At 34.3% G+C, this 26061-nt stretch overlaps 1 long non-coding RNA gene across 3 annotated transcripts in view; it reads left to right on the top strand.

The window, feature by feature from the left end:
* LOC141370263 (uncharacterized) overlaps positions 1-26061 on the top strand; it is a 146876-nt gene that overhangs the window by 66980 nt on the left and 53835 nt on the right. Inside the window, exon 1 of one of the 3 annotated variants that reach the window (XR_012374174.1) lies at positions 22667-22798. The exons of the other annotated variants lie outside the window; for them this stretch is intronic. This is a non-coding gene — a long non-coding RNA (uncharacterized lncRNA). Of the gene's footprint in view, positions 1-22666; positions 22799-26061 lie in introns of those variants that run through there. 3 annotated transcript variants of the gene reach the window in all.

The following is a 26061-nucleotide window of genomic DNA, read 5'->3' as shown; positions in this document are numbered from 1 at the left end:
TATCACAATTCTTTTTTTATTTTTAAATTGTGAATTATTATTACCTCCTGATTTTTTTGGAGTTAGATTCAATACATTTCTATTTTTCATTTAGGAAGACATTAGGGCCATTATTCTGAGCACATACATATCTGAGAATGTTAGTTTTCTATAGGAATGGGAAATCACTTGAAGGGGTATAAAATTTCTGTTTTTTAACATTTCTTTTAAACTGTCACATTAGTCCATTGTTTTCTGCAAAGGAGAGATCTGAAACTAACTTGTTATTTATTTCTTTTTCTATTTATAAATTTCAAATTTATTTATCTTTATAAATCAAAAATTTACGAGATTCTGTATGGCGTAAGTCTCTTTTTGTATTGATTTCTTTTTTCCTTAGAATGTAGTAATAGTTTGGATCTGCATTCTCAGTTCTTTTTAATCTAAATAGTTTTTATGATTAACTTAAATGATGTGGATTATTGCTTCTGCTTCAGCTCATTTCACTTCCTTTTTGGAAACATCTCCCATGTCCCCTATCACTTTTCCTTGCTCCAGGCCACAGGAGATGCAAATTTTTGTGTGATTTTTCTCTCTACTTAATTTTTTCAATTCCTCATAGGATCTACTTTCTTTTTCTTTGGCTATGGGTGCTTGTTATCTCACTACAGGAACTGATTTTGACTCCTTGAGATGTTTTTACATTGTTTTCCCTGACCCAGAACATGTGTTCCATTTTATACTCCCTCGATTCCCACTGGTATACACTTTTCCCCTTATCTATGGTTTTGCTGTCCATGGTTTCAGTTATCTGAGATCAACCTCGGTTCAAAAGCAGATGATCCTCCTTCTTATGTATCATTGGAAGGTCCATAGTAGCTTAACGCCATGACATAACACCCATGTCATTCACCTCACTTCATCTCATCCCATGTAGGCGTTTTATCATCTCACATCATCACAAAAAGAGTGAGTATAGGGCAATAAGATATTGAGAAGGAGGGACCACATTCATAAAACTTTAATTACTGTATATTGTTATAATTGTCCTTTTTCTTATCATTGTTTCTAATATCTTACTAATATCTAATATCTTACTAAATTATAAATTAAACTTGTCATAGATATGTACGTATAGGAAAAAAAACATAGCATATGTAGGGTTCAGTGCTATCTGGGGTTTCAGGCATCCACTGGGGGTCTTGGAACTTATCCCCCACAGATAAGGGGGGAACTACTGTATTTCTAAACTGGATACTTCCCTTTTACTCTCAGTTCCTAAAAGGAAATCAAACTGTTTTTACAGTAGTTTAAACATGCTTCAATATATATATTATGAAAAGATTTTAAAGTATACCAAAAATAATAAAATAATGAGAGCATCTTCCAACAAAATGAAGGTATCAAATATATTTTATGATATACTGTTTCCTAATGTCTTCTGCTCTCTCTACTGTTTGTTACATTATGTACTGGACTTTTAAAAATGTTAGATATCATTCTGTTTATCTCCTTCATCTCGAATTACTGAGGCTAGAGAGATTAAGATACTTGCCTCTATCTCTCAGGTAGTTAGTAGAGGATATGGAACTTCTGTCCCCTGTTCAAGGACTTCCGTCTTACAACATATTATCTCATCCTGGGTGAAAAATGTTTGGCAGGTATATCATTTTTAAAGTCATTGCTTTCCCTTGATTTCCAATTATTTTAGCATATCTTCTAAGAAAACTGGGTAGAGTATTCTAACAGCAAGACAGTAGCAAATATCTGTGGTCCTCATTTAGCTGGATGTCATAGGACTGGACTTACATTGGCAAATATTTAATCATCTGTCAGCCTCTTGTTGGTGACTTTGAGCTAATCAATATCCAATCATGCATTTATACCATCTGTATTCGGTTCAGCTTCAACCATGGACCTGATTCTATTTAGATTGCCTTTGAATCTATTCTACTCTGCACTCCTGTTATCACTATTGTGTATTTCTTATTACTGTAGATTTTTTGAATTCTCCTTGTGTTCCTTTCATGCTCTCTTCTTCAATGCTGATTCAAGATGCCTTTAAAAATAATAATAATGACTGATCATACCCCATAGCAAAATCCTAGTTTCAGAGATGTAAATCACCAATTAAGACCAGGAGAGATGATGGACTCTGAAAAACAAACTGAGGTTTCTGGAGGGGAGTTGGGGGGATGGGTTAGCCTGGTGATGGGTATTAAAGAGGGCACATTCTGCATGGAGCACTGGGTGTTATGAACAAACAATGAATCATGGAACACTACACCAAAACAAATTATGTAATATATGGTGATTAACATAACAATAAAAAAATTTAAAAAAAAAGATTTGGGATTACAGAATTGAAAAGACCTATACAGATCTTCTAATCCAGGGCTATAGAGATATAATCAAACTCTGGGTATCCCTGAGATTCTTTCAGGGATACTGAGAGGTCAAAACTAATTTCTTAATAATTTTAAGGTGTTATTCCTTTTTACTTTCACTCTCACATGAGTATTCATTTGGGTCTTTTCAGAGGCTTGCTGACTGAATGCCAAAGATGTGTTCAGCTGCCTTCTATTAATCTATAAAGAGATCTGCAAAAATGCATAATGTTATGCTTCTCAGTATTTTTTGTTATATAAAGCATAATTTTGTTTTGTTCTTAGAAATGTTTTTATATTAACATGTAATGAGTTTATTTTTCTTATTTTAAAATGAATTAATAAACACATTTAAATTTTTTTTCTCATGCAGAAGTTATCACCCACGTTAAGCCCTGAGTTTGATTTCTGACTTTAACATTTACAAGTTGTACAACTTACAGCAAGTTAATTAACCATGCTGAGCCTTCTGTCTTTAAATAGGGGACTAAAATAGGATCAACTAAACTTTAAATAAATGCTATTTATTATTAACAAGTAAGATTCAGGATATTTATGTTGCCTTTTTCTTTAGAAGTTGTGAAAACATTTTGTAAATAATAAAGTTTTATAAGAACATTTTAGCTGATTGTCATTAACATTCAAGTCTGTAGATGCCCCAAACTCAATCCAATGCCATAATTTCCAGAATCAAAATTCCTAGTGCCATGTTAAATTGCCCACTCTTTATGTGCCTAGAAATAGTACTGCTTTATCTCATGGGTCTTCATGTTCTATATTTGTATCTAGAGTTATGAAAACTATATGTCTATCAGCATTTTAAACATAATAATATTTTTAATATGGAAGATCTGTTCATCACAGAAAGGTTCAAATAAGCAAAGTAATGAAATATTTGTTTTTAGCATGAAATATTTAAGACAATTCTCCATACTTTCTATAAAGATTTCCCTTTTAAATATTCTTTCAAGACTTCTGATCATAAAGTCTCAATTAGGTGTGATTTTCTTTAATGACGGTAACTTCTCTGAATCTCTCTTTAAAGAGAGGGGTGTATCCTGGGGTATCAACCTGCAGCAACTAATTGCAGTTAACAAAGTGATTAGAAGATGTGCTCTATTTAAAATCAGGATCCTGAATACATAATTCAAGAGAATTCCTCTTAATAAAGAGAAGATAAAATGTAGAAAAATATATTACACATTCAGTGGTGAGGATCTTTTTCTTGGGAATATCTTCTGTATCATAGCTATTCTGTACATATGGCAAAAGGATTTAAGTTTTAGCTAAAAAAATAAATAAATGAAATTTAAGAATGACTAACAATTTTGTGGTTTCACAAACTTTGAATAAAAACTTCATATAAAGACACTGTATGCTTTTAATTTCTCACCAAATAAGAGTGTGTCCTTCATTATACTTCTCACATTGGTGAAGAGTAGAGGTGATCTATGCTCACACTGTTGTTCTATTGCATTTTGTATGGCAGCATGCTTTTGCCTGATGTCTGTTAGGAACAGTTCAAATCTAGATGGGCAAATGGCAAATTGGTTGACATTGGATTTAAACACCTAATCCTAACACTAATTTTGCAGTGCTCTAATAAATTTAAGCTGTGGCAGCCTGAAGCACACAGTATCCACAGAAATTTAAGGAAAGCAAATGTATATGAAACAAATTTGTGAATTTTAACTGTTTCATGGTGTGGATATACAGAGAAAAGTAACTGCTTTATTTTTGCTATATCTACTCTGTGAATCTTTCTTTTGAATCCTAACGTTTGAAAAGTGTGTGGGGGGTGGTAAAGGGGGAGGGGAGTGACTACCCAAATTATTCTGTCAAGAACAATACAGTTAATTAAACTATTGTTTAGTGTTTGTTTATTCTGTGATAAAACTTTTCAATTTCTCAAATCATCTCCTCATCCCTTAAACCACTGTCATCCTATACGAACATGATGATTTTTGTGTCTTTGTAAATTTGAGGATAAAAGGACTTTGTTTTGGTCTTTGGGTGTGTAAAGAGACCTACTGGTATTGAGGGCAATGACTCTTTTCTACTTGCTTAGGACATATCCTGCAGGTGAATTTGTATTCTATTCGTTTGGTTTGGGTACTGAAGTCCTCTCAACCACCTCCCATTGTTGACTCACCTTCTTCTCAGCACTATTGACTCCAACCACTGCTATCAGCCCATACATAGTTTGACAGAAGCCATCTCACCACATCATGACAGATGCCATGGTGGGTTCTCTGGCTCTTCGCTTACTTCAATCCATACAAGAAGTAAAATCAGCCTGATAAAACTAAAATTCAAAGCTTTTCTCTCCTTGATAATACTTTGCTCTAGGTTATTTTTAAAATGCCCTGAAAAGTCACCTCCTGTCAGTGGTTGAAATAGGTAGTTGGGGGAGAAATTCCTGTTGTTGCTGTTTTCAGCAAAGCACTTCTTTTTCTTTCTATAATTTTTTCCAGGATTAAAATGGGGTGACCTTTACTTTTACTTTTCTAAGTCATAGTCCCCTTCTTTCTGAGTTGAGCTATGATTTAACAGCGGACATGGGAGGAGAAATTTTTAAGAATGACTCTGCAGGCCTGTTTTTGATGTTTTACATCAAAACTAAAGAAATCTGGTAAATTATCTTTTAAGATGGGCATTAAGGAGGGCACTTGATGTAATGAGTACTGGGTGTTATATGCAACTGATGAATCACTAAACTCTACCTCTGAAACTAATAATACATTATATGTTAATTAATTGAATTTAAATAAATTTAAAAAGTATCTAGGCTTGCAAATTCAATGTGTATGCATAAATGCACATTAAAAAAAACACACACAGCAGAAAGACAAGACACTAATATCTCAAGATATTCAACCTCTGGATGGTAGCATGATGAGTCACTGTATTTATGCTCTATACTTTTCTTTGTTTCCCATATTTTGCATTACTTTAATGATCAGAAAAAAAAAGGAACTAAATGTCCCTTTATTCTTAGAAATACCACAAAAATGACTTTTCCCAGACATTACCACTCTACCCCTGCCAAATAACATAGAATAGAGAATGGAACAAAGGAGAGATGAGATGTGATAGGATTATTTGGTCATAGTTGAGAACTTCTTTAGGATAAAACTATAACTTATAGATGTAATTCATGAGCACTGCTATAAGGGAAATTTTAAAAAACATGATTTTCATTCTTTCCCCCACTTGATAACATCTGGTTGAAGTACAACATCAGTCAGCTTGACTTATATAATAGTGAGATTGCTTATGTAAAAAAGACATAAGAAACTTATTTAAGTGTACCAAAAAAGGATAAACTTTAATCAGAACAAAAGAGATTTTTCAAAAGGCAGCATCTTTCTAAAATCCCTTTTTAATCTCTAAAATAAAAGGGATAGTCAAATGATCTCTGAGGTCCCTTACTAACACAGTGTTCTCTGAGAGCATGAAATCCGACTCCCTAATGAAGGATAACGCTGCATTGAATCAGGCCAAAGAGATTTACTGATAGGAAATATGAGAAAACCCTATTAATCAGCAGAGCAAAGGAGCCTAGGACTGCTTATGACATTTTTTTTTTTCAGAATAACAAAAATAAAGTAGACTGCATCTGGGTTTAAATAATGATGTTAAAATAATGGCAACACATGAAACCAAAATTTTCAGTATTTCAATTTTAACATTAAATTACACATTTAGATAATACATAATTCTGATTATATTCATGGATTTACTTTTTAAATATAATTAGTGCTAGAAGCAAAATATTTTATTCTTTTTTTTTTTTGTATTTCTTATGGCATTCATTAGGGTCAACCAGATGGGGCTTGGTAACATTAATTAATTGCGGTGACATTTCATTATCAGGAAGCTCCATTTCTGGCTGACTCACCTGTCTAAAACCCCAGAAAAATGTGGAAGATTACCCCAAAGCTACCTAAAATCCATGTCACACTAAAATAAAAACTTGAAATCAAAAGGAAATGATAGAGACATAAAAAGAGATGGCAGGCTGATAGAGGGGAGGGAGAACTATGAAAAACACAAGAGCAAAAAAGCTTAGCTATTTAAGGCCATTTAATCCAAGAAAATCATTCTTATATACCTGCTTAATGCTAAATGAGACATCTTCATATTGACTCTCACTATACTACTTGAGGCTCATAATGATGCTAATTATTTTTTAAAAAACAGTGAAGATTATATTTGTATAAAAGTTTCATCAAAAATTATTAAAGAAATAAAACTTTGGCTCTTAAATGGACATATTTCAGTTGTCTGAGAAATACACTTTTTAAAAATGAGTTTATTCATTGTAACAAATTACAAATAAAGCTAATATTTTTGAAGTATCTTCCCTTTTTTCTTCTTTTAGTGGAACCACTATTATTTTTGCTATTATTTTCCATAGTGTCAACTAATGTTGGCTTGAAATCCTGCTTTTGTGTTTTAAATTCTTTATTCTTTCTTTATTTATTTATTAGAGAGCAGATGTTAAGATTCTGAGACTATTCCTTTGGATGGTGTTTGTACTGTGACTTACAAGATCACTTTTGAAACTCTGCTATTTATAAACCCTTGCTAGACCATAGCTACTATAGGTATAAAATCCAAAAGTGACAGATGTAGGAGAAGTAATGGCTATAGTTTACTATAATTAATGTACATTTTGTATATATCCTAAATGAGAAAAAATTATAATATTTAAGCAGTAAAGGATTCTAATTAATCCTCTTTCCTTCTTTTGTGGAGAACTGTTAGGAACAGTTCTGGGGGCTGAGTAGGGGCAGGAGCCCTTTTATAGGAAATCTCATGGAGATGAACGGTAAATCCAGAGATCTTTTCTTTGAGTCTTGCAGACATTTAAACCAGGCACAGACAACAGTAAATGATAGCTAGATAAAGTCTAGGAGCCAAGGAATAGAGCTAAACATGAGCAGTGGAGCCAACAAAATTGAGTAATGAGCAGTCACAGAGAAAGTAAATGAGAGAAATGTCTGAGAAATGTCCAAAGTAGCATGTAGACCCTGAAATGTGTTTGAGGGGCATTCATGGGGTAGTTGGTCTGTTTGTGCTAAATATGTATAAAGGGGCTAGGATGGGATGAAAAGTTTCTTCTGAGACCTGTACTTCTGAGTACAGGATATATTTGAATAAAAAGTTATGCAATATAAGTTTTAAAACTTTTACTTTGTGCACACTTTTGCAATACCTATGAAAATGATTCTAATATGTAATATAGTTATATAATGTAATATTCCCTGGTATTATTAATAAAAATATATTAGTGATGTCTTCAAACAACTCTTTCCTGGGTATTATTACTGTAAGGCAGTTTGTCACGTCAAAATTAAAAAGACAAATCCTAATTGTTGCAATAAGGACCCATCTAATATCGGTTGTGTTAATTATAAGTACCATTTCTTTATAATCTGTCAAATTCAGTAATACATTTAAAAAGAGACCATTTTAATTTAATTATACAAATTACTTTTAATCAAAGGATTGCATCCCTTCATATAGAAAAATGATTCTCTTCATTTTTTTAGAACATGTATAAGTTTCTATCAATTTTTCAAATTAAACTCCCAAACTTAAATTTTATACAGACTGTAGTACAGTCAAAATAGTATTAAATTAGCTGTTGCTGTGGCCAGTTGAAAATTTTCTTCTAATATCGCCATTACCTAGGAAGTAGCCATTCATAGTACTTTTGATTCACCTATTTTTAATTCTTTGAATAACTAGATGTAAACCTTATGAAGGCAAGGACCATGTTTGAAAATTTACCACATAGCACAGTGTTTGGTATGTGATAGATATTCATTATGTCAGTACCTAAAAGAATGAATGAATTAGGGGATTTTTCCCTTCTTTCCCAATTATTTTGGCTGAACTTATATAATCTTCCTACTCATTGCCAATTCTACTCCTGGCTGGTTTCTGAAAGTTAATATAAATTCAAAAATAATGTCTGTTCATCTTTCCATCTGCACTCCAACTTGGGGTTTCTAGTCTTTATTTCCATTCTGATGATGTAACTTTCTGCTGCCCTTATTCTTCCATGTTAAACCTTGGCACTTGGTCCACAGCCCTATTGTCCCCTGTCCCCCATTATTTCCTCACACAATAGAGTAGATTACTCCATTAAAAAAAAAAAAAATTAACCAGAGGTTAGAGACCTTTGTCACTGACTCTAAGTTGAATAACTACTGTAAGTTTAGTAAGTAGTACTACTCAAATATGTGAGGGTTATCAGTTGAGTACCTAACATCAGTTGAGTAGACGACTTATATTGTGGCTTAGACATCTCCCTTAATTGTTCAAAGAGCATTTCTCTGGTGGGCCTGGGGACACCATAGCAGAATCTGAAATGCAACCTCATTTTACCTAAGCCCAGATATCTAACTTACTCAGGAGCTTCTTGAAGAGATTGTACCGGGGACCAGAGTTACTTTCCACAAAGCATTCCAGATACTGTCAAGGGAGCATTTGACATTCATCTAATAGTTGCTGAGGCTGCTTTGGGAGAAATTTGAGACTCCAGTACAAATTGATGCTAATATTTGAGTTTTGGTAACCCTTCTCCAGGTGGCAGTAGCTGTATGGTTATCATAAAAATTGAGGTGTCCAGAGATTGAAGCATCTTTAAAGAAATAGCAAGTTAGTTTTTGTTTACTTTCGTACTTTCATTTACTTTCTTTAAGGGCATAACCAACAGGATCTAAAATAAACAAGATGAGCTACACAATTTTTTGAGGTCACATCTTTATATATATTATTGTGCTCTGTGTGTCTCTGTTGTGCCTTAACTCTACTTTTTAAACTCTAGAATCAACTAAATTCTAGAATATATTTCTATAAATTATCTACCTACCACACACTCTCAACTATTGCATAATATTTTGTCAGGGGATTGCTAAAAAAGAGCAGGAATATAGGCATTTGATGTTAATGCTGCTGACCTGACAGTCATTCATTATCTTTGGCCTGTGCCCAGCCCAATTGGAAGCCTGTGATTAATACATGGACAGTCTCTGCTCCTGTTGTCACTGGCTTCCCTCTTGGCTTTATCTTGCCTTTTGCTTTAAAACAACACATCCTAGTCACAACATGTAATCCCTTTCTTTTTCTTAGAATAAATTTTTAATGTACTGTAAGAGTAAACTACTATTTTTGAGTATTTACTATGTGGGGCTGGCACCATACTGAGAACTTCAAAAGAATATTAGTTAATACTACTTAATGTTAACTAATTTCTGATACTGTACTAAGGCCTTTCTTTTACCTACATTATCACATTTAATCTTTATAGATTTATAGAACTCTGTAATGCATGTATTATTTGCCCTGTTTACATATTTTGAATGACCAGAGTAACTTGGCAGAAGTTAAGAAACTTTAAAATACTAGAATTTGGTATATACGCTTCGGTTTCTCTGATAGCAAGAACCAGAACTCTTATCTCTCAAAACTGACCGTTAGTGCTACCTTCTTTATAGTGTGGCAGTTAGGACCAGAAGCCATCTCAGGAAGCATTTTCTGATAGATAAAAGGATGTTGGCGTGGGGCCATCTGAGCACAACTTTTCTCTCCCTCAGTGAATTACAGGTAGCCACACTTCTGTTCACTCTTTGGCTTTCTCTAGCTCCTCATTTTTTATACTAAGGGATTTTCAACTCCAGGGTCATAACAAATTAATTACTCATCGCAAAATACTTATAATGTCTTTCTTTGTAACTAGAGTTACTTTTCAATTTCCTTTATTCTTGGTTACAACATATAACATCTTTCATATATCAAAAATATTATACTTCTCTACTAAAAAATTAATTATTATAGTTCTCACTGTCTTGACAAAGATTCTTTGCTGACCAAACTTTAGTCAAGCTCTTTCCTAGGCCCAGCTCTCTGCTTCCTTGTAAAATCTAGTTTTTGCAAGACCCCTGCTAAGTCAGTTTAAGCAGAACAGCCCGCTGTCTTTCCCACAGTATCTGATCAGGTTCCTCATTCTCCACCATTCCCTAGGTGCTATCTGATCACCCTGGCCTGTCTATAGCAAGAATCCTGTTTGGTCAGTTTAGCCAGAATCCCCTTATCCTTGCTGTTTCCTTTTAGTAATTTTCCATCCACTCACCCCCATTCTGTGCCACATTTATAAATTCCCACTTGTCTGTGTTGTGTTCAGAATTGAGCCCAATCTCTCGCCCCCACTGTAAAATCCCACTGCAGTGATGATCCCTATAACCTATTGCAATGGTCTTGAATAAAGTCTGCCTTACTTACCATCTTTAATAAGTGTCATTGATTTTTATTTTCCTTAACAGTTTAATTAAATCCAGGTATAGAGTACTGAGGATCATTTTGATACTTAATGTTTTCTCCTCCTCCTTGTTCTTCCTCTTCATTGCTGTTAATCTATTAAGATACTGTTTTGAGCACTTCCCATTTTTTCTTTTCCCAATTTCTTAACTATGTAGTCTCAGAAATCTCTAGTCCAACTCTTTTTTCTCTTTGCTTTTTGAGAATATGTTAAGAATATATGTTCCACACCTTTCTTAGAATTAGTTATTATTTTTTCATGAATTATCTTTTTGAAATTTTTATGGAACAATTATATCTTGTTACATTCAATTAAAGGGCTGGTTTTCTGATTTTCACTTTGGTAGTAGTTGTACAGAGTTATTCACTTATACTTTGCAGGACTACAGAGTAGGTAGGAAATTATGTAAATTGGAAATTGAAGTGTTTAACCAAAATTTTCACACTCCATTGCTCTTAATCTTAGCAGGAGAAAATAGAACATTGATTTATTTCAGGAAAACATATACTTGTTAAAATAGATACTATGATAAATTTGAATAAATAATACTTATAGAAAAGAGGATAATGTTGACTGACTGCTGTTTCAGTAGATTAACAAATTTCTGTATTTCAAAAGGTAGCAATATAAATTGACTTTTCTATAATTTGTATTTTTTTATTCCTGTAAGTTATTTTTTTCTTTGATTCATGACATTAATCCTGAGAGGGAACAAAATATGCCACCTTAAAATATGCCATCTTGGCATATTGATTTTTTTGAATTAAAAATACTTAAGAAACAGCCAGTGCAAGAAAGACACTCTGATCTCCTCTGTTCCCCTGAAAGCAGGAAATAAATCTCCCATGTGAAGGTATCCTCTCTATACCAGGAGAGTAAAAAGCCCTATCCCCAGAGATAGGAAATTCAAAGCCAAGAAGGCAGTATAAACAAATTTTGTTACTTCTTTAATTTGCTCTCCCAACCCCAAATCCCTTTTTTTGTCAGATCTTCAAAAATTATTGTTTCTTTGTCTAAAAGGCATAAAAGCTGCCTCTTTGGGGCACTTTTTTGAGTCTTCTATATGGGACTCCTATGCACATGAAATTAAATTTGTTTTTTTCCTGTTAATCTGTCTTATGTCAATTTATATATTAGACCAGCCAAAAAAATTGGAAGGGAAGAGGGAAAAATTTTCTTCCTCTACAATCCCATGAATCTACTTTGCATAATATTACAAAAAGTAATTCTTTTTTTTTCTTTTTTTGTGATTTTTTTAATTTTTTATTGTTATGTTAATCACCATATATTACATCATTTGTTTTGGTGTAGTGTTCCATGATTCATTGTTTGTTCATAACACCCAGTGCTCCGTGCAGAATGTGCCCTCTTTAATACCCATCACCAGGCTAACCCATCCCCCTACCCTCCTCCCCTCTAGAACCCTAAAACGCTCTTATTTGCCTTAGTTACTACTTTGAAATTTGATTTTGTTTTTAATGTTGATAAAACTACAGTATATTTAAATAAAATATTTTCTGGATCTGTTAAACTATGGCCACTTACTATTCTCTTATAACAGTGAATCCTTTACTTCTTCGTAAGCAGGTATAAGCAATGTGTTATTCTGGATCTTATCTTGTTCAATCTACTCTCAAATCATACTCTTATTGGTGATTATGCATTTAAGTGAGTGAGTTTTCTATTTCTTTTTCTTTTTTAGCTGTCGTAAGTTTTTTGTTATTGCTGTTTTTAAGGTGTAATTATGTTTGTACTAAGGAATGAGTCAAAGAAGAGGAATTAGCCCTAAGTAGGAGACCTACTTCGTATGTATGAGTGATTGGGGTCAGCTTTCTCAATTTTCAGAACTTAGTGATTGATAAGAATTTAATAAATATTTGTAGAATGAATAAAACGATTAGCTTTCCCCTGAATGATTTCAATGTCATGGGATGAATTGCAAGACAGAAAGCAGAACCACATGAGCCTTTGTTATTTGCCTCCTCCATCCTTCTACCTTACCTCTGTGCTGGGATTCGATCAAATGGATCTTTCTCTTTCCATTCACAGCCTTGTTGTAATAGTTGAAATAGTTTTATTTGTTGCTTTGCTTATTTTGTGTTGCCATCCCTACTAGGGTGTAATCTCTGGGTGAGCCAAGAGCCAAGATTTGAACAAATCTACCTTGTTCAAATTTTCAGCCTAGTGAATGTGAAAAAGAACCACTTAGTTAAAATGTATTGAAAAATGACCTAGCTCCTGCATGGGTCCATTTTGATTCTACTAGAAAAAGGAAAGTGGAACATTGTAAAATATTCTTATCTGGTGCATCTATCTGATCAGTGCACCAAACTTGCCATAAACTCACATTGGTCATCAACTTTGCATTGTGTTTTCAATGACAGTTGCTCTCAATAAAATCAGAGAATTTGTTTTCCAAGATAATATTATGTAGTGCTACTAACATTTATTACTGCCACTCTGGAATTGCTGAAAATTAGTTGTCTAAAAACCATTTGGACTTCAGAAATTTTAATTTGGGAAATTTTGCATGCAAGTCTGGATTCTTATTATACTTCCCAGCAAGTTAAGAATTCCTAAACTGAAGGACCCTAACTTTTTCATCCTCATTGAAATTTTGACAGGAGGCAGTATGATAAAGGGACTTAGTCTGATTTTCACTGGAGACAAAGAAGAGTATCATAGTTGAGAGAAACAATTAACTGGGGTTCATGATTAACTAGGGTTTCTCCAAAGATTGGAGATTGCCTCTATTAGTTGCAACATCTGCTAGTTTTATAGGGTGCCTAGCAGAAATGCAAAAATGAGAATAACGGGTAGAGAATAATAAAGGCAAATGGAAATTTCATATTGTCCAAATGGCACTGCTTTATAAGCTTATAGAGGATACATTGGATGGCTTTGGGAAGATTTCAGCCACAGAAACACACAAAAAAGCTGACACTTGTGTTCACCCCGTCCTTGACTGGGCTGTAACTCAGGAGAGTGTTTCAGGCCTGGCTTCTTCCCAAGTTCAGTGTTACTGACAGAGTTAAACTCTCATAATCTTTTCCTGAGGCTCTGTAACCGCTTACCCTTTGATCTACATGGTAAAGTGCTGACTTTTTTATCTTCCTGTCTCTGGTCACTCCCCTTGTTAATCTTCTCCAAAATTACTTTTTTAGAAAGGTAACGTACATTCCCCATTAACTAACAAAGAAAAATCAGAATTCCTTAGCTGGCAAAATGCCTCTTTCCGGTCTGGTGATCTTTACCTTTCCCCAGTTCCTTACCCTTTGTCTTCTCCTCTATAAACATTATGCTATTTACACATTTTTCACTGATTTACAGACAGTATAAATCTTTTTTCTTAGGCTGTGCCATTTGCCATGCTATTTTTTTCTCTTTTGGAGTCACTTCCCCTCTCTTCACTTGGCAAACTGTGCTTTTGAGTGTCATCTTAAATGCCATGGCTACTGTAAAGCTGCTTCTGACTCTTGTACACAGGTAGGTACTCTGAAGCATGAAATTTATACTTCTGTCAAAATAAGCATCCCTTATATTGCAACTCATCTGTTTACATGCCAATCTTCACCAATAGCCTGAGAACTCTCATAAATTTTCACTGGAAACTACTTTATCTTTATAAACCTGGCTTATTTGGTAATCCTCATCAAACTTTTGTTGAATGAACAAATTATCTTGAGAGGCCATCCCCTCATAAAATAAAGAGCCTAGCCTTGTTGGAAGGCTTCTTTTGGAAATGATAGTCTAGAGTATTCAAACCAAATTAAATAATGAAGTGTCAAAAATAAAAATCCTATAGCAATCATAAGGAGAACACAATCCTAGAAATAGGAGTGCAAAGCAAGTTTGAAACAATTACCTACTGGTTTTGGAGTTTTATACCATCTTAAGGTAGAAACACTGACACTTTTTTTTTTTTTAAGATTTTATTCATTTGACAGAGACACAGCGAGAGAGGGAACACAAGCTGAGGGAGTGGGAGAGGGAGAAGCAGGGAACCCGATGTGGGGCTCTATCCCAGGACCCTGGGACCATGACCTGAGCCGAAGGCAGACGCTTAATGACTGAGGCACCCAGGCGCTCCCTGAATGACACTTTTAAGAGCTTACTGAATAGCCTAGTATAGAGATAGTAACTCACCAAGTCTTCAGTTTCCACAGAGGTAATGGCTACTAATAGATTTTCCAGAATTGGTATCTAGGTATTCCAGAATTGGCAGGATACAAAGTAAATGTGGATTAATTGATTACCTAAGGAGATTATATAGATCACTAAATGCAGAGGGCTGAAATCAGAAATCTGAGTACCAGCAATATTTTTGGAATAGTCAAAAGAAAGCTATTTCCTACACGAACTTATGTCTGTGGAGTGGACTAATAGATTGATGGCCCATTTATTTATTTATTTGTTTACATTTATTTCCTACTATATACCTGGTTGTGCTTGGGATGGTGTTATAGAAGCATGCTTGTGTATGACACTAGCAAATTAAGGTATTGTCATCATCATCATTTGAAACCTGCCTTGATCTACCTAGACCCATACATGCTATTTTTTCCCTTTTGAGTTATACTGGTAACTTAAGCCATTTCCTGGCTTAGTCTAAAACAAAATAACTAAGAGAATTGAAAAAATCCCAGGTTCTAATTCACATACAAGGGTTATTGGCAGATTGTGTCCAAGAATAATTCTGAAAAGCCCATAGTTCCCAAATTTAAATTCTAATACTAAACTTTTAATACTTCAGGGTATTGATTACGTAGTGCTTTCACACAGTACTTCCTAGGATAAATGTGTGCATTTACACATGATTTGTTATTCTAGAACATTTTGATTTTGGTTAGCAAGTATAGTAACATATTGTTAATTCACTTCTTAATTGAGGACTAGGAAAATCCTAAAATAAGTTTTTCTGTTTGTGGTGATTCTATTCAATCAATGAAATTCTGGAATATGAACTTTGAGAGGTGATTAAGTTGTGCATATATTTACTTGGATATGTCAGAATCCACTTAATTCCAATTAATTTTATTATAATAATAGTTAATAGGACATATTTTCACAGTTGGATTTTTTTTTAGAATCCCAGAAGATTTAAAATATTCAAAATTAGTGATAATTTTGGATTTTATTAGACATAGCCTGCATAGAGTCAGGAAAATAAATCTATAATGAAGACTTTGATAAAAACCTGTATCAAATCTAAACACTATTATTTGTATGTAACATAACATGAGGGAAAACAATACAACATGAATTACTGCAGCACTACAGAGAGAAAACAAAAAATTATGAGAGCCAATATATTTTTATTATGCAAACAGAAAATGCGATCTTGTAACTCTGCTAAAAGCAAATGTTTCCATGTGTATGCAACAATTCTGCTTCATTCTGTTGCAGTTACTTATGAGGTAACTTTTACTTTTACATGCTTCATGGTATATAATCTGTATAGCAGCCAAAGCACCATAATATGATGTGACAGAAAATACATAGAAAAATCTATTCACTTATGTGTCTCTGACGCTTACTTTCAGTTGAAATCAGAACTTTGAGTTAGAAATAGAGTTGGCCGTTGGAGGCAAGGGTTAGGCAAAGGTTTACAGGCTTCTGTACCTTGGAACAACACTTCCCCCCGCATAAACTGTTTCTGTACACTCTTTTCTCTCTTTAATATTAATGCAGTTTGAGGAACTTGCTTCCATGTATGTATTTCCTAATAAATCACATTTCCTTTTACACAAGATGCAATATTTGAACATAGTTGGAAGGTTATGGCGTTGACTCATGCAAGTTCAATTTACCAGCTTCCTAATTCTGTAATGTTAAATGTGTGACCGATTAACTCACAGAATCTGACACTGGGGCTTATAGGGTAGCCTGTGTGCTGTGTCATTAAAGAATGTCTAAATGTAGTTAAAAGAAATATGCTTTATTTCAGTGAATTTAATCTTAGTGCTTTTTTTTTTAAGAGAGATGTTTTAGGGGATTATAACAAATATTTTCTATTTTTTTGAAATTAAAGATTTTATTTATTTGAGAGAGAATGAGAAACAGAGAGCATGAGAGGGAAGAGGGTCAGAGGGAGAAGCAGACCCCCTGCCGAGCAGGGAGCCCAATGTGGGACTCGATCCTAGGACTCCAGGATCATGACCTGAGCCAAAGGCAGTCGCTTAACCAACTGAGCCACCCAGGCACCCAATATTTTGTATTTTTATATGGAATTATGTTTTATGAAAGAGAGAATATTTATTCTGTGGCATCTTTATTTTAACATAGTGATCTTAATAACTGAAGTAATAAAGATAAGTTTTTGCATTGCTATTAATACCTGGGGCACTTTTTTTTTTAAGATTTTATTTATTTATTTGAGAGAATGAAAGAGAGAGAGAGAGAGAGCATGAGAGGGGGTTAGGTCAGAGGGAGAAGCAGACTCCCTGCTGAGCAGAGAGCCCGATACAGGACTCTATCCCGGGACTCCAGGATCATGACCTGAGCCAAAGACAGTCACTTAACCAACTGAGCCACCCAGTGCCCTGGGGCACTTTCTTATCCAGCAGTGTCAACAAAAATAACAAGTAAATCCAGTGGTAATGAAATGGAAATGATGATAATCCTATCTCAAAATAGGAACAATGTAGTAATATAGTGAGGAGTGGTGGTGGTTCCTTTAGTATATGCCTTAGGGACACATTTCCACTATATCATATCCCTGCTACTCACAAACTTGGGGCTGATAGGAGCCATAGATGAGTATTAGGAGAACCTTTGTTCCATTAACTCAAGTAAAGGAAAGCTCACTACTTCACGAAATTCTCAAATCTGATGGTAATTCCTTTAGCAGAATATAGTACTGAAATGTTTCAGATGTACCTGAGTCAGAGATCTAAAAAAATAATTTTGAACACCAGCAAAATCATCATCATCATTGTCATCATCATTTGAATTCAATCATCCAGATTTTATGAGAAACACAAAAATATTATAAATCATATTTTGGGGGATGGAAAAATCTGTAATCAATAGTTTTAATCCTTCATTGGAAGTCATTGTGTCATTTACACCTCTTGTACTAATAAAAGTTAAGTGGTTTTTTTTATGGAGGTAAAAGGTCTAACAATATAAATAAGAAATGACACCCTTCCTCTTGGGAGAGGGGATGAATAACGCTTCTCACTCCACTACTCTGCCCTGACTTATAGCTGTTAAAATTTATTGAGTGACATCACTACTGCATGTTCCATCTATTATGAGACAAACATGCTTTGAAGTCCTTAGGTTCTGCATCACCTACTCTCTCATGCCCGTAACTTCATAAAACCAGATGGAGAATATCATTTGCTAATTTATCATTTCAATACAAAAGTTTAAAAAGTTGTCTCTTCTAAGTATGATGACTGATTATCAGTTTATTTCTGTAGATAAAAAGGAAAAGTTTGTGACAGACTATGGAACTGTAAAAATAAATGAGATATAATAATGTGCTGAAAATATTTACTCATAATTTCATAAATTCTGTATGTTGTGTCCTCCTTTAGGTCATTGGACTCTGAGGTAGTTAAATGACTGACAGTCATGTTAGATAAAAGCTGATCAGGTTGGCCTCAATTTGCTAGTGAAGTAAACACAAGTAGTAAGAGAAACACAAAAATATCATAAATCATATTTTGGGGGATGGAAAAATCTGTACTCAGTAGTTTTAAGCTGACTGAAGATGAGTTAGAAGTAAAGAAGAAATTTATTTGATGTCTGGGGGCTGAAAGTTCTTATGGAGACCTATAGTTCTATTAGGAAAAAACTTAACCGGCTACTTCAACACTGCTTTTTATTTACCATTTACCCCAATTACAACAAATGTTGGCTATTTAATGCATTTATTTATTCATTATTTTAGTATTTATTGCAAGTTAATTATGTAGCTGGCTCTCACTTAGGTACCTTCTAAGGTACCCAGTTTTTTCCCTCAAGAACCTTAGAATGTAGGAAAAAAGAAAAGAAAGGGCAAGGGCACAAAGAGTTATAGTAATAGCAATATGTGATAATAACCATACATATTACATATATGCATATACATGCACTATGCATTTTAAATCTTTTAAACATGTAAATATATTGTAATAATAGCTTAATATCCATAATATTAAAATGTCCTATACATTTTAACTTTGAAGTCATATAGCAACTCGTTTTTCTCTTCTGCAAAAAGGAGTCCTAAAAATAAGATGTAACTCATAGAATTATCTTGAGATTAAATGATGTAATAGAAGTTCATATCACAGTACCTGTTCAATAAACATCAATTATTATTGAAGATTTCTGATAGATTAGTTTCTAATTTTCTAAATGTAGTTCTCATTCCTATGTCTTCTACAGATTTTAGTTAAAATTGTATGTAAAATTTTTGTCTATTAATCCCACATTTTCAATTCTCTTCCACCATCCCTTCAGCCATATTTTGCATATATACACCAAAAATATCCTTGCTTTCTTTATTGGCATAATAGTCAGTGAAGAGTATAAGGAAAAGATGAAGTAATATTAGAAATAATAAAAAATAGTCCCTGTCCTCAGAAAGGCAGCATTCTGCAGTAAAAACAATATTCCCTAGAGATTAGAAAACAGGTTTGTACTACTAACTAGGAGAGCAGTTTTGGGCAAGTCACATCATTATAAACCTTACTTTCTACTTCTGTAAGAATAAAAGGCAATAGACTAGATGATCTTTAAGTGTTATAATTGTAAGAATCCTACAATGAATACCTGGAATGGACAAATATATTACAAAGGTTTAAGGAGAATTTGCCACACAACTGAAAGGAAGGGTATTTAAATTACAGAAGCAAATGAGTTTATGCTTAATCTTTCATAAAATTTCACATTTAAAAGGGAAAGAATACGAGACTAAAATGGTCTTCTTTCCAAATATGAATGCATTCATTCTGCAGATGAATTATAATTTTGTAACAGCTCTGCTATCTCATCTACTCTGGGTTCAAAGCCATATTCTGGTTCTCTTTAGAGAACATGCTATTTTGGGATTTATCCCAGCTAATAATCAATGCAGGACCCTGTGGCAAAAACTCAACACAGATGCATAGATGGATGCTGATCTCATGATATCCGCAGAATCACTACTTCTGGTTTAGCTACTAATAAATGAATGTTTGGATAGTTTAATACACAGGGGCTGGGAGCAAGTAGAGGCGCTGGCCCCAAGAGACATCACTAATGATAAATGCTAAAAACCTGGAAATGTGGTTGTTGATGGTCTGCGATAGTGTTCCAGCACAGTAAGTCCCAGAAACTGACAGCTAGATATCAAAGTGAGAAAGATCACTTCTAGATTTTTATGTAACTAGAGGGAAAAAAAGCTCTTGCACAGGAACTATAGATGTATATAAGCAGTATGTTATGAGAAAGTCATTTTCAAAGGCTATAGGGATTTGTGGGTTTGTGATAACTGTTAATGCACTTTCATGATAGATTTTATATACCAAAGATGACCTCAGCTGACAATTGCTCTGAGATCAAGAATTTATAAATTTGTTAACTTGTTTTGTATTACCTAATTTTTCTCACTAAATAAATCTTCTTTTTAGATGTTTGCTTGTAAGAGCCTGGGGAAAGAGACCAATGCTCTATTCTTTTCTTTTTGCATGCTAGGAAATGCCCAGCAGAGTAATTAGTACATGATAGGCCCACAATAATAAAGGTTTGTATTTAAAAATGCCCTCAACACATTTATACAACTTTTTTCTTACAACAGTCTTGTAATGAAAACAAAACAGATAGTATCTATGTTCTACATAAGAAAAAAAAAAAAAAGCAATGAAGTTCCACAGATTTTTAAATGACTTATTCTTCCTAAATGATAGTACTTAAATCCTGTTCTCCTCTTTTTAAACTTAAAGCTTTGGCCATCATATCACCTTGATTTTTCCCCATTTCAAAGCATGTGTGCTAACTTACACTCAGAAACCCTAAATAGTTTCTTCTGTATGACATTATTAACAAGAGGTGAGCCAGAATGCAAGCCCCCAGCTAAGTAAAAATTTTATTATTACGAGGTTGGGAGTGAGACTATATTGAAAATAGAAGTGTATCCTACGGAACACATTAAATGAAAATATAGTTTGTCTCTGGAGAGCCTGCCCAAAGAGATGCTTAGCTTAATTTATGCCACATTTTTTTTGGGGGGGCATTAAAAAAAGGTAATGGTAGAAGGGGAATATTAGAGAGTGGAGGGAAATTAAGTGTGAGGAAGACTTGACAGCATGAGAAGAAATGTTCTATCTTTCAGTAACAATAGCAAAGACATATTTAAAAAATCAGATTGTAGGGGCACCTGGGTGGCTCAGTCATTAAGTGTCTGCCTTAGGCTCAAGTCATGATCCCAGGGTCCTGGGATCAAGCCCCACATCGGGCTCCCTGCTCCGCGGAAGCCTGCTTCGCCCTCTCCCACTCCCCCTGCTTGTGTTCCCTCTCTTGCTGTCTCTCTGTGCCAAATAAATAAATAATCTTTTAAAAATCAGACTAAGAAATAAACTAGCTTCTGAGAGACAGGAGACAAGTTACTTTTATCTCCAGGATAGGTATCATGTCCTCATTTGTAAAATGTATATAGCAATGTGAAATTTCTTCTTGTACTAAGTGGAAATGTCAGAACAGTTTTAGATATATTTAACCTTTCATGTATTGACTCCATATAGTTTAAATAAGCCATTTGTAAATCTTTTTTTGCTATACCTAAAATAATCTTCTAATAGTTGAGATAACTTTAATGATAGTAGACTTAATTTATATAACTATTTCCTCCTGGATAGTGGCTATTACAAGATATGTTTTCTAAGAGTGTCACTGTTCTGGCAAAGCTCCAAAATACTTGCACATTGCTTTGGGCCAAGAGGGTAAGCCAAAATTTCCTGGACACTCTTGAATTTAGTTATATATTTGTTTCTCTCAGCAGAGAGCGAATCTCTATAATAACTTTAATTAAGAAGTTTATTACTGAAGCACAAAGTGTGGGAAAAAAATCTACAAAACCGGTGTTACGGGATTTCATTTCTAGCTCTAATGATATGCAATATTATGAGAGATATCACAGCTTGTCTAAACCTTTACTCTTTTTTTTTTAAAGATTTTATTTATTTATTTGAGAGAGAGAGAATGAGAGATAGAGAGCACGAGAGGGAAGAGGGTCAGAGGGAGAAGCAGACTCCCCGCGGAGCGGGGAGCCCGACGCGGGACTCGATCCCGGGACTCCAGGATCATGACCTGAGCAGAAGGCAGTCGCTTAACCAACTGAGCCACCCAGGCGCCCTAAACCTTTACTCTTGATAAATCTTTCCTTTACCTACTGTACTCCCACTTAGGCTTTCTTGCCACCTCTCTAGAATTCTGAGCCTTGTCTATGCTTGAATGTTCTTGGTTCCCTTTGTTCTGTGTTTATCAGACTTATTACAATGTTAGGACCATAAATGACAGTTTAATTATGAAATTCTTATGAAAATATTAATCTATCTTCCCTATCCAAACCTAATTGATATGTTTCCCTTCCACTGAAAGCTAACAATTAATAAAAGTATCCATGGAATTACTCATACTAACATCTTTATCGTTTTTCCTAAGTGAATGTGTAATGTGTAGGTCAGTACTTGCACTTAAGGAGGGTATCGTTGCCTAAACCCCAATGGGGAAATTCATATATTAGCACATATTGTGCTTTGGTAGGGGGATCTTTCATATATTACCATACATTCTAAGCATTTTTCAAGCACGGTGTCTTGGATGATCACCTACCCTGCTCTCCCTATAAAGCCAACTCTTCCTCCAGCTCCAAGATGTCTATTAGAGAGCCCAGCCGCTGTCAGCCTACCAGGCATGCAGCCAGATGGCTATAAGGCTGAAGGTTCCAGTGCCAGAATGTCACAGGATCCTCTCAAAGTTATTTGGTAAAGTGTAGGCTAAGATTACCTAGAATATCTGCTTGCTTCTCTCTATAGAATATGTTGTAAGAATAAATGAGATAATTTAGGCACTTTGAGATCCTAGGAAGAAAGTGCATTCTATTTATTCAAGTTATTATTACCTGAAGGTAAGTTCTGACACTTTACTATTACTGTATGTGAATATGAAGTTTCTGTAAAATTGGTTGCAGTTTTGCTTCAGGTTACAAAGATATGGTGGGATCTCTCATTTTATTGAATTCCAAGTTGTGGAATACCTTCCCTATCTAAATTTGTTTGTAATGTAAATAATTTGCTTTGTAAATAAACAACATTTTTCATAGTTGACATATTGTAATTTCCAATAGAAATGTAAGCTAAATTAATGAATTCATTAGAAAGCATATAGTAAGGTGATGCTAATTTATTTTTCAAGGGATGAATACTGCATGAATGACTAGTTGTTTCTATCTTTATTGTTTTCATACTGTGCCAAACAATGTAGAAAACCCCAAATAGCCAAAGGGGGGGGGCAGGGAGAAGGCCAATAGGAGCTTGTGAATTGGAGAAAGAAAAACTTGCTACAGAAAATACTATTAATTTAAATTCAATCTTCTCTTTTTTTGTGCATGAACAGAGGGCAGATTCTTTTCTGCTCTGAGGCATTCCCATATCCCTGTATTCTCAGATTAACTCTCCTACTTCCCCAATTGCCTAAATCCTACAGAAAGACACTAGTAAAGGCTGCTCAACTTCAGAGCATAAATGCAGGCTCTAAATAGCAGGAGGTCTGAGACATTACTTTAGCCACATGACAGGTCAACATTTTTTTCCCTTTAATCATCTCCCTCTTCATTTTCATTGGATCATTTGTATCTGACAGGGAACAGCCTGCCTCCTAGTACAGGAATGTCCTTATTTATCCCTTAACCAGACCCTACCAGAAGCAGAACTTCCTCTTCAAGCCCAAGTTAGGGATCCTGGATAATCACCTACTCTGCTCTCCCTATAAAGCCAACCCTTCCTCCAGCTCCAAGATGTCCATTAGAGAGCCCAGCCGCTATTGGCCTACCAGGCCGATGTTTGATGTTTGATGTTTCTGGATTGACAAAAGGTAGAAGTTTCCCTCCCAGGGTGCCTGGGTGGCTCAGTCGGTTAAGCGGCTGCCTTTGGCTCAGGTCATGATCTCAGGGTCCTGAGATCGAGCCCCACAATAGGGTTTCCCACTTAGCGGGGAGTCTGCTTCTCCCTCTGCCTCTGCCTCTCCCCCTGCTTGTGCTCTTCCCTCACTTGCTCTCTCTCTATCAAATAAATAAATTAATTAATTAATTAAAAAAAAAGTTTTCCTCCCTTCCTAATTCTTTTTTCCTGTGAAGACATGGGCTGAGTTCCTTATTTGAAATGCTAATATGTTACAAAAGTATTATAACCCACCAAAATAATGTTTTAGACAAAATTCATATAATAGAACAAAAACATAATAAGGGTCCTGATGTAATCTTTATATAGAATAAATTTCTTTGAATTCAAATGTATATATCAAATGATACTCCCTTAAATACTAGAAACTGATATGCATTATCTTTATGAATAGTTATAATGAGAATACCATTTTCATGTCTGTATTGTAATAGCACTATCAATATAATGTATTCATATCATTACAGTTGGAAATGTTAATTCAAATCTATAATGCTTTACCAGAAAATATAAAAAGGATGCCAAAATCTGTTTTAAGAAAGTGAACCTAAGACCAGAGATATTTGTAGTTTATATTTCCAAATAGTTGGCAAAAAAAAAAGTAGAGAAAGAATGTTATATATTTTGTTAAAGAGACGAGTACTTTAAAATTGTGTGGGTAATTTATTATTATAAGAGATGGAATTTATTTCCTTCTATGCTTGAGATATTTCTTGGAAGGAAATTACTCACCTAGGAAACTATCAGTTCTCTTAGACCACTATACTCTCTTGTAGTGCAAGTCTCCCCAGACTTTAGGACAATTTTTTTTTCTTATAAATTACTGATTGTGGATAGGTGCTCATAGTAATATTTCTGAACCTGAGAAGGGGTGGTGAGGGAAGGGTAAGTAAAGGATATCCTGTATGCTCCTATTAGAAATGACTGCATTCTACAGAGAAGGAATTTGAGGGTAACCTTTCTCCAAGACTTCTTTATAGTATTGAGATTTACAGTAGTTGCTGATCTATGCTAAAAATTTATAAACTCTTAGGGTTTATTGTCAGAAGATCTTTAATTTAGCAAATTTTTTTTCTGTAGTGGATCCATTGATCCTGGAACAGAAATGCACAAATAAATCCCTTTATTTGAATATTTGTAATTACAGAGCAATATTTCATCTATAATTGGACCCTGACCCAAATACAGTAAAATATGTTTTTTTTAAGTGAAAACCATGGTTTTAAAGAAATCTTCAATGATTATAGGGTCACTTCTATGACAGTGTAGATTTTTTTTCTCAAAAAAATAGGGAGTGACTTTCACATTTTTGTCTGTATGAATGATGTCCCTAGTGTATGTAATCAGTGGAGCTAAACAAAGTTGTCTCTCCCGCCACATGGAGCCCAGGGTTCTTGTAGATAAAAGAAAGAATGGAAAGTAAGGGTAAAAAATATGATTTTCACCATTGGGTAAAAAAAAAATATATATACATATATATATATGTACATACACACACACACATACACATATGTATATATCTGGGTAAATATATACATATATATAATATATATATTTAGTAAGGAATTCATTGCTATAAATTAAAAAACAAGTAGAAAACAACTAAATGCTTAATACATTCAAGAGAATAAAATATGAGGACTTGGGTAAGTAATGGTGTCCTTGAAGGAGATGATGCATAGTCTGGCCAAGAAGGATATCTAGGTATGACTTGGTAAGGAATATTCCAGAAAGAAAGAACATTAAGAAGGCAGCAGTATAAGAAAGAAACACTATGTGCCGAGGTGATGATGAAAATATTGGCTTGATTGTGGCTGTGTATATATTAGAGAATAACTGCTTATCCAACTTTGGATTGGATTGATTAAGTCAGATCATGGCAAGTCTTGAAAGCTAGACAGATAAGTTTGCACTTGATGTTGTGAGCAACAGGGATGCTACTGCAGATTACCGAACTAAAAACAATAGCAGAGCTTTTGGAAAATTATTAAACCAGTGATAAGAACAGAAACTTTTAAGAAAAAAGATTTTGGAAAGGCAACCACATTCCATACATTGATAACATGAGGAAATAATGTGCATATATTATGTCTTAAAGGGTTTTGTCACTGCTAGAAAACCAAAGAGCACTGGAAGAGAAAGAAAATTAAAAACTTTCTCCTCCTTCTTTCCTTTGATTTGTTTACAGATGAAGGACTCCTTAATGTGCTAA

The sequence above is a fragment of the Callorhinus ursinus genome, unplaced genomic scaffold (genome assembly GCF_003265705.2).
Source record: "Callorhinus ursinus isolate GAN/ISIS: 27379988/994484 unplaced genomic scaffold, GSC_fseal_2.0 scaffold1, whole genome shotgun sequence".
Lineage (NCBI taxonomy): Eukaryota > Metazoa > Chordata > Mammalia > Carnivora > Otariidae > Callorhinus > Callorhinus ursinus.
The sequence above is the reverse complement of the archived record's forward strand: the minus strand, read 5'-3'. Positions and strand labels throughout refer to the sequence as shown.